The sequence below is a fragment of the Meleagris gallopavo genome, chromosome 8 (genome assembly GCF_000146605.3).
Source record: "Meleagris gallopavo isolate NT-WF06-2002-E0010 breed Aviagen turkey brand Nicholas breeding stock chromosome 8, Turkey_5.1, whole genome shotgun sequence".
NCBI classification, from domain to species: Eukaryota; Metazoa; Chordata; class Aves; order Galliformes; family Phasianidae; genus Meleagris; species Meleagris gallopavo.
In genome coordinates, this window is record NC_015018.2 from 25546440 (window position 1) to 25558063 (window position 11624).

The 11624-nt window shown below is 45.1% G+C and overlaps 1 protein-coding gene across 2 annotated transcripts in view; it reads left to right on the top strand.

Annotated features, from left to right (window-relative positions):
* Positions 1 to 28: 28 nt before the first annotated feature.
* SHOC2 (SHOC2 leucine rich repeat scaffold protein) overlaps positions 29 to 11624 on the top strand; it is a 58554-nt gene continuing 46958 nt past the window's right edge. The window contains exon 1 of one of the 2 annotated variants that reach the window (XM_010714705.3): positions 29 to 54. The gene's annotated coding sequence lies outside the window, so the exon portion shown is untranslated. Of the gene's footprint in view, positions 55 to 1508; positions 1932 to 11624 lie in introns of those variants that run through there. The other variant, XM_019617815.2, reaches the window with a different exon arrangement.

Consider the following 11624-nt stretch of genomic DNA (forward strand, 5'->3'; position numbering starts at 1 on the left):
AGAAGAAAGAAAGGAGGAAGCCAAGCTCCGCAGCCTCACCTCTGCTCCTGCTCGGTACCGGGGGCTGCGGGCAGGGAGGAACTCGGGGCTTCGGGCCGGGTGCCGCCCCAGGACGGGCGCGGGGTTCTCCTCGTGCTTCACGCGCTCGGCTGTTGCTCGTGGCGGCTCCGGCCGGCCGGCGTCCCTCTGAAGTCCTCGCCCTCCCGTCTGGCCGGGCGGCGCGCACAGCGCACTACGTACGGCTGGCACCGAGGGCGCGCCGACGGCTTTCCGCGGCGTTCGGAGCGCGTTTTTGCCCGGCGGCTCTGTGCGACGCGGGCGCGGAGCTGCGGGAGCCTCGGGGAAGGCGAAGGGCCGTGGCAGCGCCCGGCGGTGCGGTGCGGAGATCCGCTGGGCTGAAGTTCCGCCGAGTGCTGCTGATGGAGCAGTAGGTGTGGGAATGAAACGAAAATCGCGGCGTGTGACAAAGCCGTCACCGAATGCCGGAGTGTCAGCGGTGATTTTTTGATGGATGTGTTTGGGATGGGGCTGTGGAAGCTCTGCGTGGTGTGCAGCGTGCACATGTGCGTACACAAAGGCACTTCTAAGGCAGAGCGTTGCTGATAAGGAGTTGTGATTATGTGTGGTGTCATTGCTGCGGCACTCAGTCTTCGTTTTTTGGACTGTTGCCTTTAATAATTAGATTCAGGCTCTCGGTTTTCCCCTGTCTACTTGTTTTCACGTTTGACTTTCTACTTACTGTTTTCTTTTTGCCTTCTGAACTGTTTTCTTTTAAATCACTAGGCATTATTGGGTGCTTCTATTTATAAAATCGAGATCTTAAAGTAGGAAGTGTTCAAATTAAGTCACACTTATTTACAGCCGTATCTCAGACATATGTTGTATGGTGATCTCGATATAATCCTAGGCTGGTTTTGGGGAAGATTTGCTGTATGCTATGAATTTATTAATACGCTGTTGTGCATACGTTTTAAATTTAGTGGTACCCTTATCCTCTTAGTTCCTTTTGAATGATTTGAGCTTGACTATTTTGGTTTTCTGTGCGATTATTCTTTGTTCTGGGTAAGGAGAGTGGAAGGCTATTTTCGTAACGTGAGGCTGGTTACCTTTTAAATTTTAGGCTAATATTTGCCGGCCATCAGCACTTGAGTACGTGTGGCAAGGCAAAACGTGTACATCAGGCAGAACTAATTTGTTATCTAACCTTGTAGCACAGCACGATGCTTCCAGACAAAGCTCTCCTTGTATCCGCAGCCTTTGAGGAACACATCCCCAGTGAGGATGCTGCCTTCTGCTGTGTCCCTCTTCTGCTCTTTCTGGAAACACAGAGTGATCCTGGGGCGATGCAGGCAGAGTCTGCTGGGAGCTTCCCTTCCCCGTGTGCCTCGTCTGGGGCGGGAGATGCAGGAGGGGACGTTCTTTGTTGTGTGACACAGAGATCGCCCTGACAGCGCATTCTGCTCAAGGAATTGTGCGTGGCACGGGGGATTCCTTCAGCCCATGGATGTTTTCTCTTCACGTGCTCCTAGTTCATACACAGAAATGATTTCCTCTGAAGATTCCTGTGTGTGTTCCTTTTAGGAAAGCCTTGGATTCATTGTTCCTTGGCTGTGGCTTTCTAGAAATGTGTGTTTCTGCATAGTGATCGTTGCTTGTCACCGTGGCCAGCTGCTCCCAGTGCCGTGTAGTGCCAGTGAAATAGGTGGATGCATGTGCTTTGATGCATACGTAATGCTCGTGCATGTTAATTGTGTAAAAGTATCCCCTGTTTGTTCTGCTGCGAGGGATCGGAGTGATCTGCACTTGACAAGGCTGAGGAAGCTGTGGAAATAACTGCACTCCCTTTTGGGAGGATTTTGCTGGGCGATGAGGAGATGAAACTGAACGAAACGATTTCACGTGTTTCTATCGCGTCGCTGTACGGAATTTGGGTAGGTGCTAAACACAAGCCACTTTTTTCTTCCAGTGGTGTCTGAAGAAGAAAACTCCTATATTGCAGTGTGCACGGAGGACAGGAGCTGCCTCGCCCCGCTCTGCCCTGCAGCTCGCCCTCAGCTCAGGCACTGTGCTGTGCTCCTGGGCCCAGCTCTGCCTCCAGCACTCGGGGATCACTGTGAGCTCCCCAGTGGGCTTCGGGTGGGCTGAAGTTCCGCCGGTGAGGGCTGGTGCTCAGGCAGCCCCCCAGCCCGTGGCTAGCCCCACTGCTCAGCTTTCCCTTCCACTCACAGTGCTCCGAGGCTCATTCCTTGCTTTTTATTATTATATATATTTATATATATCTACGTATTTTTTTATGGCAGAGCTTTTTAGATACTCTTTTAATGGAAGTGCTTCGTGTTCTCCTCTGTTGCTGTAATATCTCTTGTTTATTTGTATTGAATGCAGCTCTGCATATTGGCGGAGATATTTCTGCCTTTTTTTTTCTTTTCTTTTTTTTTCCCTGGTGGGTTTGTTTGTATGAGAGAGGGCTGGGGAGGACACAGCAGTGAAGATTAAGCAGCCAGTTGTAGCTAGATTGTGGAGATAAGAAGAGCCCTTGTTTACACTAAAATCCTACTGCTGACATATTTTAGTTTGTTTGATACAGTAGTTCTGGTATGTTACAAAACCCACCCAGATAAAACGTATAGCAAGAAAGTAATGTTTGCAGTATTAGCCATTGACCTTAATTTGTTTGGCTTTTGTTTTTGCTGCATTGCTTGGGCTTGACTGTATTGTGAAATGCAAATAATGTGCTATTAAATCTGAGCGTTGCCTGACACAAAGTTTTGTTCAGTAAAGGCAGTTTGGGTACAGTGAAACAATGATCCCCTGGTAGAAAGGGGACTTTAATTACTACAAATTTTTCCATCCTTAACCTCTAGGTAATGGATACGCTTTGTAATTGTGCAGTGTTGATTTCTTTTCTAATAGTTCAGTAGCACGTGGTTGATGTTGGCATGTTCGAAGCTCTGTGCAGCTGAAGCCCTTGGTCTGTGTTGCTGTACAGGAGAAATACGGAGTGTGACAGACGGTGGCCGCGCTGATAGTGGTGTGGTGAGGGGCTGTGGGTTGGTGCAGGCACACGCTGCTATGAGAGGCCAGAGAACTTCTTAAACCAACCTGACACGTGTTTGTTCTTGGTTCCGTTAGTGCTGCTTTGCTGTTGAGGTGGTCGTATAAAATAAACCAAGAAGACTTGAGGGACTTGAACCTAACGGTGTGTGTGTGGGGGGGAGGAATGGAGCCCGGTGATGCCGTAGATACTGTATCCGGACCTGCCTCCCCTGTGGTCGGAGGCTTTGTGTTAGGCATGCATCCTAATTGTTCTTCTGTTGGCGTTGTGCTGCGCTGAAGGGCTGGGCACCAATGCAAATGGCCTTTCTAATACCTTCCGTATTTGCATTAGAATGGCTGCGTAAGTACTGCAGCACGTCTCGGTTCGCTCTCTGCTTTGACTGCTGGGGTTTAAAATAGGCTCTTTCTGGAGCCTGGATCTTGTTTGTGGCTGGGATTGCTTTGCAGAGAGGTTCCGAAGCGCATCTTTCCTAAATGCCGAAATGCGTTTGCGATGAGATGCGGTTTTCACTTGCTCGTGTTCTGGTCTCCCACTCGTGCAGCCCGCAGGCTGGGACAGGCACTGGGAGGCAAAAACCCACTGCCAACAAAGCGTAACCTCGAGCAGTTGAGCCGCTTTTCACCAACTATTTCTAAACGGACTGTATTTGGGGTTACAAAGCACGCTTGCTTGAGACTTGGTTTTGCGTGTGTTCTATCTGCAGAACTCCTCTGGATGTCTGTGGGAATATTTTACGTGTAAGGAATACAAAATGTTGTGCCATCGTTGTTTTGGTGCTGAAACATTCGGTGGCTTATGAGTAACTTCACCAAAACCAGTCCGAATTTCCTTGGAAAGTGTCGACAGAGTGATGTGACTGCAACCAGAGTCTGGTTTTGGGAACTGGTGGCAAATTGCCATCACCTCTCCCTCATGACTTTGCCTTACAGAGTTGTTAAACAGGGCAGTGATTAGTGACACTTACCTAACTCCTACTGATCAGTAGTTGCCTAGAGATGTTGTTATCCTTGTTCAACACCATCTTGTAAAGGTTCAGATTCACTTTGTGTCTCTACCACCTGGTTGTTAATGCATTAGGTGTCAAATGTAGGGAAGGGCAGAGTTTTATGCTACTGTTTGTGTCTTTGGCTAGCCAGAGTGAACCAGTGACAGCTACCTGGTGTGATGTAGTTTGTGATAACTGCAGTGAGATGTGTTCAAATCAGACGTGGTTGTGCCTTGTGTGTGTGTGTGGCTCTGATGTTAGTTTGTTTCCAGTTAGCACATAATGAAGCAGCAGTAATGATATGATGAGTGACCTTGTTGGAACTATAGTTAAGAAAATGCAGTTTTCTGAAGCAGTGATATTATTGCAAGAAACCACAGATCTGCTCCACTTCTTAGGTGTCACTACGTAGTGCTGCAAACAGCATTACTGCAACACGGCAATTTTAACACACCGCCAAGAGCTCGTGCTTTGTCTGCTTCAAGTTTAGAAGTATTATGCAGATGTGAGTTTAGATCTACACTTCCACTGTCTCCATTCTAATAGGAATTAGTAATAAACCAAGAAATTGAAGGGGTGGTTCATGACTGCTTAAATGGCCAGAAGAAGCCATCGGGATGTCGCGTGTTGATGAGGAAGCAAAAATAAGCATATTTATTACTTTTGTGAAGAATTACTTGACTGGCAGCCAAGAAGACTGAGGCCTGATATTTATTCATACGCAAGGTGCAGCAGTGGTCATGGAGACTCAAACTTTTTCCTTTTCCTTCCTCTCATCTGTGTCCTGTCGTCTCGGCGTTGGCAGGCAGGGTTTGGCTCTCTGCAAGGCTTCTCTGCAGTGCCTGGCACTGATGGCAGCCTGTGTGCCACAGCACGTGAGCTGTCTGGTCTGCTGGGTAATGAGACGGTTGCTGCTGTGCTTTTTTTGTTGCTGAAAGTTTGGTTATGATCTGTTTTGTAGTACACAGCATTCATTGTGTTTATTGATCATTGTCTCGAGTGGAAATATTCGTGTTGTATCAAAACATTTGAAGCAAAAACAAATATTCTCTGCTTTAACTATTACATGTGTGTTTATATGTGTGTATATGCATATATACATACATATATAGTTGAACAAAAGAGGAAGATTCAGTATGTCGCTATGGTTTAAAGTTTGTATAGCACCACAGCGAAAGTCTTAGTAAATTTGTCAATAGTTGGCATACAGTGCAGCTGGAGGTACCAAGTGGTGTGCTGTGCTGTGGGAACATTCAGATTCTTCTCTGAGCTCCGGTCCTGCTTTATTATCATATTGTATCTATTGCATTGCTATCACAGAATCATTTGAGTTGGAAGTGACCTTTAAAGGTCATCTGATCCAGCTCCCCTGTAAGGAGCAGGGTCAGCTACAACCCCATCAGATTGCTCAGAGCCTGGTCCAGCCTGAAATACTGGAGTTTATTTCATCTTCATTTAAAACAAAGTAATAATAAAAACTCTAAGCCTGTAAACTGTCCCTCCTCTCTCCCCAACTCAGCAGTGGGTGAATAATCCTTGCTCTCCTCATTTGATGAACAGTTGTATTTCTGAACTTGCAATGGTAGTTGTGTGCTTTCTGGATGGTGCTCTTGTATTCCCTGCCCCCTGCCTTGAGTCAGCTGCTGCAGAAAAGCAGAACTGTGCCTTTCTTTTAATTCTAAGTGATAACCATGCAGAGAGGATTCTTCTTCAGTATTCTGTAAATGCTGACTTCTGTTCAGAAGTGTTGAGTTGCACGGAGTCACTGAGTGTAGCAGAGAGAAAATGACTGCAGGCAAACTCCTGGAGGCATCAGGTGGCTGAATGTGTAAACACAATTACACAATGATCTGACATGGGTCCTTACCAAAAGAAACAGTGCAAAGAAGTGATCTCCTAATCGAGGAAGTCAACTGGAGAATCCATCTGTGTAGTCCTGCAAAGTGCTGATAGTGGCGAAATATGAAGGACTTGTAATGGAAACCCATCCTGCTGTTTCTTGCTTCTGACACTGCAGTTAGGATGTGGGGTTTCTGTCTTCATGGTTCCTTGTACCAGTGATGGTACAATCAGAGGCTTTAAAGCCAAGAAAAAATCCTATGCATAGCTTGAAGTGATCTGCGTAGTTTTCTTGTTGAAGGGATGAATGGGTTAAAGGAAGCCTTAGCTCAAATGTTAACAGACTTCATCCGTGGCAATTACCTTCCTAATAAATTTAAACATTCTAATGGCTATGCGTATTGCACAGTGTTTGCAAAACCTAAACCATTTCTTATTAAAGAGACTTTTTTAACACCGTCAGTCACATGGATTACAGTGAATTTAAGATGTTTGGCGGTCGGTTTTCCTAAAGAGGGAAATTTATTGCTCAAAAATACGAATTATGATGCATGGGAACTTGTGGTTGTGCAGCAGAGTTTTGTTCTGGTAAGTCCCCCCCGACGCCTTTGAACTCCTGTGCAGTGCAGCTTGGGGCAGATCTCAGGCTATCGGATTTGTTTTGCTGTGGTGAGCTCCATGTTTGCTTTTTGGAATATTCAAACAATTGTTTGGCAGCTTTCTTGACAGCATATTGTGTATGGCAGGCCTTGTTAGGAAGGAAACAGAAGTTTAAATATTAGAACCATGAGTTGAAATTCACATACTAGATACAACGACCTATTTATTTTTTTTCATGACTTCATCCACGAATTTATTTTCTGTGCTTTAGGCTGTTATTAAGTACATCTTTACAACAGCAATTTCTCAGCCCATCCCTAAAAGAAGTCTTCACAGAAGTATCAGAGCCATTCCCTGCACTCAGGCTGTCTGCTGCCTTCCCTCTCAGAAGTGCAGTTCTGTGTCTGGCTCTTGGGAGCAGCCCTGCTCCCATCCCAGCAGGCAGAGGGGTTTCAGCCGCACGCTCCGACTGCAGGCTTTCTTCTTCTAAACCAAGATTCTCTGTATTGAACCAATTAACCTGCTGGGTGCAGGCCAGAACTTTCTCCTGAAATCAGAGTTAATGGATAAACAAATTAGACTGGAATGGTTTCTCTTAACAGACAGTGACAGCGTGTGACAGGGATACGGCTCGCATCCCGCAGCCGCGCCGTACGTGCGCCCGGTTCTCATGAAGCCATCGGGGTACGCTTCTGAGCGCAGATCACACGCTTGCATCGCCCATCTGAAGGCATGCCTCTGTTGGAATGTTTCTGAACCAATTCCAGCTCCTCTGCAGCAAGCAGATGGGGTGCACACGCCTTCGTTAGTGAGCAGTTTGCCCTGCTGCTGGGGCTGCGGCTCCCTGTGTTCCGCTCTGCCTTGGCTCTTCCTGCGCTCGTGCTGCCGCTGTTTGCTCTGCTCAGAGAAATCGGGAGCTGCATTCCATGCTCCTGCCCTCCTGTGGCAATGAAAGCACGAAGGCTTTGCTCAAAATCACGTCGTGTAAAAATAAGAAAGAAAAAGAGATGAGAATAAGGAACTGGTTTGTTTTTTTCTGTAGCAGCTTCTCTCATCTCTCAAGATACACACTTGTTTTGGTGAAGCCTTCTGTGTCAAAGGCACTAAAAATATCAAAGTACTTTCTAAACTTGCTGTTATAGATTCGAAGGCATCTTGTAGACTTTCAGAGCTTTGACTTAACCTTCTGGCCCTTTGGTGATACGTGCTGTCCCTCTGGTGCTAAGAAGGCACGGCAATCAGAGGGAAGCTTCTGCCAGGCAGAAATGGAGATGGGATGCTGTGGTTTCCCTGCTGAGAGCTGGTGGAGCCGAGTGCCGGGGTGCAGCTGTGTCCTGGTGAGCAGGGAGCGAAGGCGGGTTGCCCCCAGCTCCTGCTGCGGCCTCAGAGCAAAGGTGGTGGGTGCACAGCAGTTACTGCTGCCAAATCTTATCAGCAATTAAAGCCATGCAGTGACGTGCTGGCTCTCCCAGCGCGTGGTGTGGATAACAAGTGGTCGTGTTGGCTGCAAGGATCCTGAAGTGGTTGTAGTGCGTGTGTGTAAGTGACCTCTTGTTTCTTTAGCGTGTCTGGGAAAGGCTCTTTCTGTTTCTTGTACTTCACTCTCATCGTAGCCCAGAATGCTTCCTGCCAAGATTGGCTGCCCTCAAACACGACCCACCTCATCTTCTTTGGAAGTATTTTTTCTTCCTAACTGCTTGAATCTGAGGGGATAATCCTCTTTTAAAAGTGCTCTAAGAATCAGCTGGCATCTCAGTTTAAAAGTGTACGTAAACATGTATTTGTATGTGGACGTACAACTCCTGTCTCTAGGCTGACATTTCTGTGTTGTTCTCAATCTGTAAAGTCTCATAATCAGAAACCTGTCTCAGCTCTCACCCCTGTGAATTCAATTTCTATGGAATTTTTTTTTTTTCTTAACACAAAAGTGTTTCATGTTAGTTTCAGAAATATGGAATATATTCAGTTGTGTGTTGTGCTGATTTAAGGCACGCTTTATGTTGTATCCACTGACCTTCCCACTGTGTTTTGTTCCTTTTCATTTCTGGCCTCTCTTTGTTTCTAAAGACCCTTAACCAACAGTTTAAATACAGCAGACAGAGTTCCAACAAATAAGAAATGCTCCAAAGCAAATTGGTGTAATCTTTGTTGAAAATATCTGATCTTATGATGGCCAGATGAGTTAATGCAAGATCAGACGGTGTGAATTTAGAGCAGGAAAGCAGTTGCAGCTGCTTGTCTGTGTTCCCACGTCTCAGGACAACACGAGGCGTGCAGCCTCTGTGCACCTTGACCAGGAGTGAGTGGTTGTGTGCTCCCACTTTCTGCAGGTAACTGGAGTGCTGGAGCCTTCAGCCATGAAGTTGTTGTCTGTGAGCCTATTGGGCGGGTAGAGTTTTCAAACAGAAGTAAGGAGAGGGTTTGTGCTCCAATTCTAGCTTCAAAATACTGCTGATTAATTAGCCTGCTGTTTAGAGAAGGCATTAAGTAACGATGTGAGCTTCTCTTTCATGCTCTTTCACCGGCAAAGCTGTGACTTTGCCACAGTCGGAGATGGCGAGCAAGGATGCTGCGGAGTTGTGCACAGGCTGTGTGTGGCTGAAGGAGTTCAAGGGCTGACTTTCAGGTTGCTGCCTGTTTCGGCACGGAGTGCAAAGTGAGCGCTCAGACCTTTGTGTCCCTGTCAGCAGGATGCTTACCATCTGAGCACGTTGTTCAAGCAGTGCGGGATGGGGAGGGTGACAGCCTTGCCTATCTATTTTTGTTATGATTTTAATTTAAACTTGGTGTTGTATAAACTGTTTTATGGACTAGATGAGAGACTACAGAACTTGTTAACAAGTTTACATTTTTGCAGTTGTGCTTTGTTGGCTGTTCCATGTGTGCTGCAGGTGTGTGTATGTGTTCATTCACTACAAATGTGCTGGTTTGCACTTACCAGAAGCAAATGGTCAGAGTTTAACACTGGAAACGTTCCTTTTTGCTCAGATTTTTTAAGGTGGCTGCTCTCATAAGAGGTTTACCATAATCGAATGGTAATTCCTCAGCTCCAACGTGTAGCATTCATTCAAACTCTGATTTTTCTTGCTGTCAAAGTAAGTAGCAGCTCCTGAGCTCTGCATTCTTTTATCAATCAGATCAAGGGGAAGCTGTGTGATCCTTCATCTGCTGTGTTCAGGGCACTGTATATCTGAGAGTACTGTCTGGCTTTGGGTGTTAGCAGTACACAGTTTGAAGCACTGTGTAGTGCTCACTGCCTGGTGTAAATAAAATGCCTAACCTTGAAAAATAATAGAATTTTTTTCAGTCTTAACCATGTGACCACAGGGCGGAGTTATTAGGAGTTTGATTTGGTTCTTTCAAATCAGCTTTTCATTTGTCTGTAAGGTTTGTTCTTTAGTGTGAGGTGTTCTCGTATGCTGACGCTGTCGTAATTAAAAAAGAAAGACAAGGAGGGGAGGAAAGAAGGTGATTTTGCAACGTGCTGGGCTGTGATGCCTGTCGAATTCACTTGTGGGTTGCTTCCTGATTTCTTTAATGGTGGAACATAGTGATTTCTGAAGAAGTAAGGTGCCTTTTAAGCAGGTCTTTTAATATTTGAAGAAATATCTAGAAATAACGACTAATGAAACGAAAGCTTCTAAGAAAGGAAATTATAGTTGAAACAAAAGGCATTTTTTTAGTTCCGCTCAGATTTGCTCTGTGCTTAATCCATCCCTTAAGCTAAGCACTCTGCTGTCGTCCGGGTGCTTGAAAAACGAAAAGGAAGCTCCAGGGGATGTTGGGTAGGTGTTGGGTTATGGCTGCAGCTTCTACTTGCTTTAGTTTTCCTTAGAGAATGTTGTAGCTACTAGATTATTAATAGTTAAATTTCAGTTAAATCACAGCATTTCGTGGCTTGAAATAACCCCTTAACCAAGCACAATTGCATTTTCTTGCAGTATTCTCAGACTTCAGTATTTTTTTTCTTGGAATTAACCATGGTGAATGGCTGTTCTTCCTACTGAAGTTCAGTTAAAGAGCTCAGACTGCTTTGTGCTTGCTTTTGATTTGAGTGCAAGGATGCACACGCATTTTTGATCTTGGAAAAAGGTGCTGTGTAACTTCCATGAAATACTCAAATGTTGCACTTCTGTTTTACCTTATTGTCACTACACTCAAGTAATCACTATTTGTTAAGTTGCTCATTTTCTCCGCCCTTTCATTCAGCACCTGAAATTGGGTCCCCCAACAGTAATCAAACACAATTACTATTTGCAATTACTTCTGATTCCAGTGGGGAAACCCAGATAAGTATCTTTCTTGCCATAGGGACCTGTTCTCTCCTTCCTTGGAAGTGGCATTCTGTGTCCTTTCCTCTTCTGTTCCCACTATTTGGGGAATGGTTAAGTAAAAAAAGAACACGCAGACATCAAGTATTTGTTAAAATCAATCAATATAATTAATATATATTGAGGTTCAGGTCCTTTGTCTTTCTGTCAAGGAGCTCTTTTTCGCATCTCCAGGTGTTCTGCTTGCATCCTCATTGTGTTCCTGGGATGTGGATGGCAGAGACAAGCATGTTTGGGGATGCTGCGTTGTGCCTGAGGAGCTGTAAAGGTTGCATTTGCCTTACTCCTTTGCTTTACAACTTTAAGATGCTCACAGACAGATCAGGTGATTCCTTGGTGAGTTATTTAGACCTCTGTCAATGACATCTGTTTGCTATTATGAAGGGCAATAAGGTGCAAGGATGTTATCTGGTATAAATAGCCATGCAGAACAAGGTTTGTGCTTTCTGTTCTGCTGTAGCAGCTCTCAGTTTCCATGCAGCTCTCAGCCTGGCTGTCTTTTCATCAGTTTTTCTAATTTCCGTTATTTTATTTAATTCATTAGAAAGTGATGAAGCTTATTATTGCATAATACCTGTAGTATGAATTCAGTTTGTCTGGCTTTTTTTTCCCATGACTTTTTTTAGATGAACATTGCTGCTACTTTCTGCTTTTGCAGTAGACAGAGCTTTCAAGCATGCTAAAGACAGTGTCATGCAGTTGATTTTTGGCAAGCAGAAATCATGTTTTTCACTATTTCTAATAAAAATGTCATTTAAAAAAAAATCGTATAAACTTCGTATAAATGTATGCTATACGAAGTTATTAACGC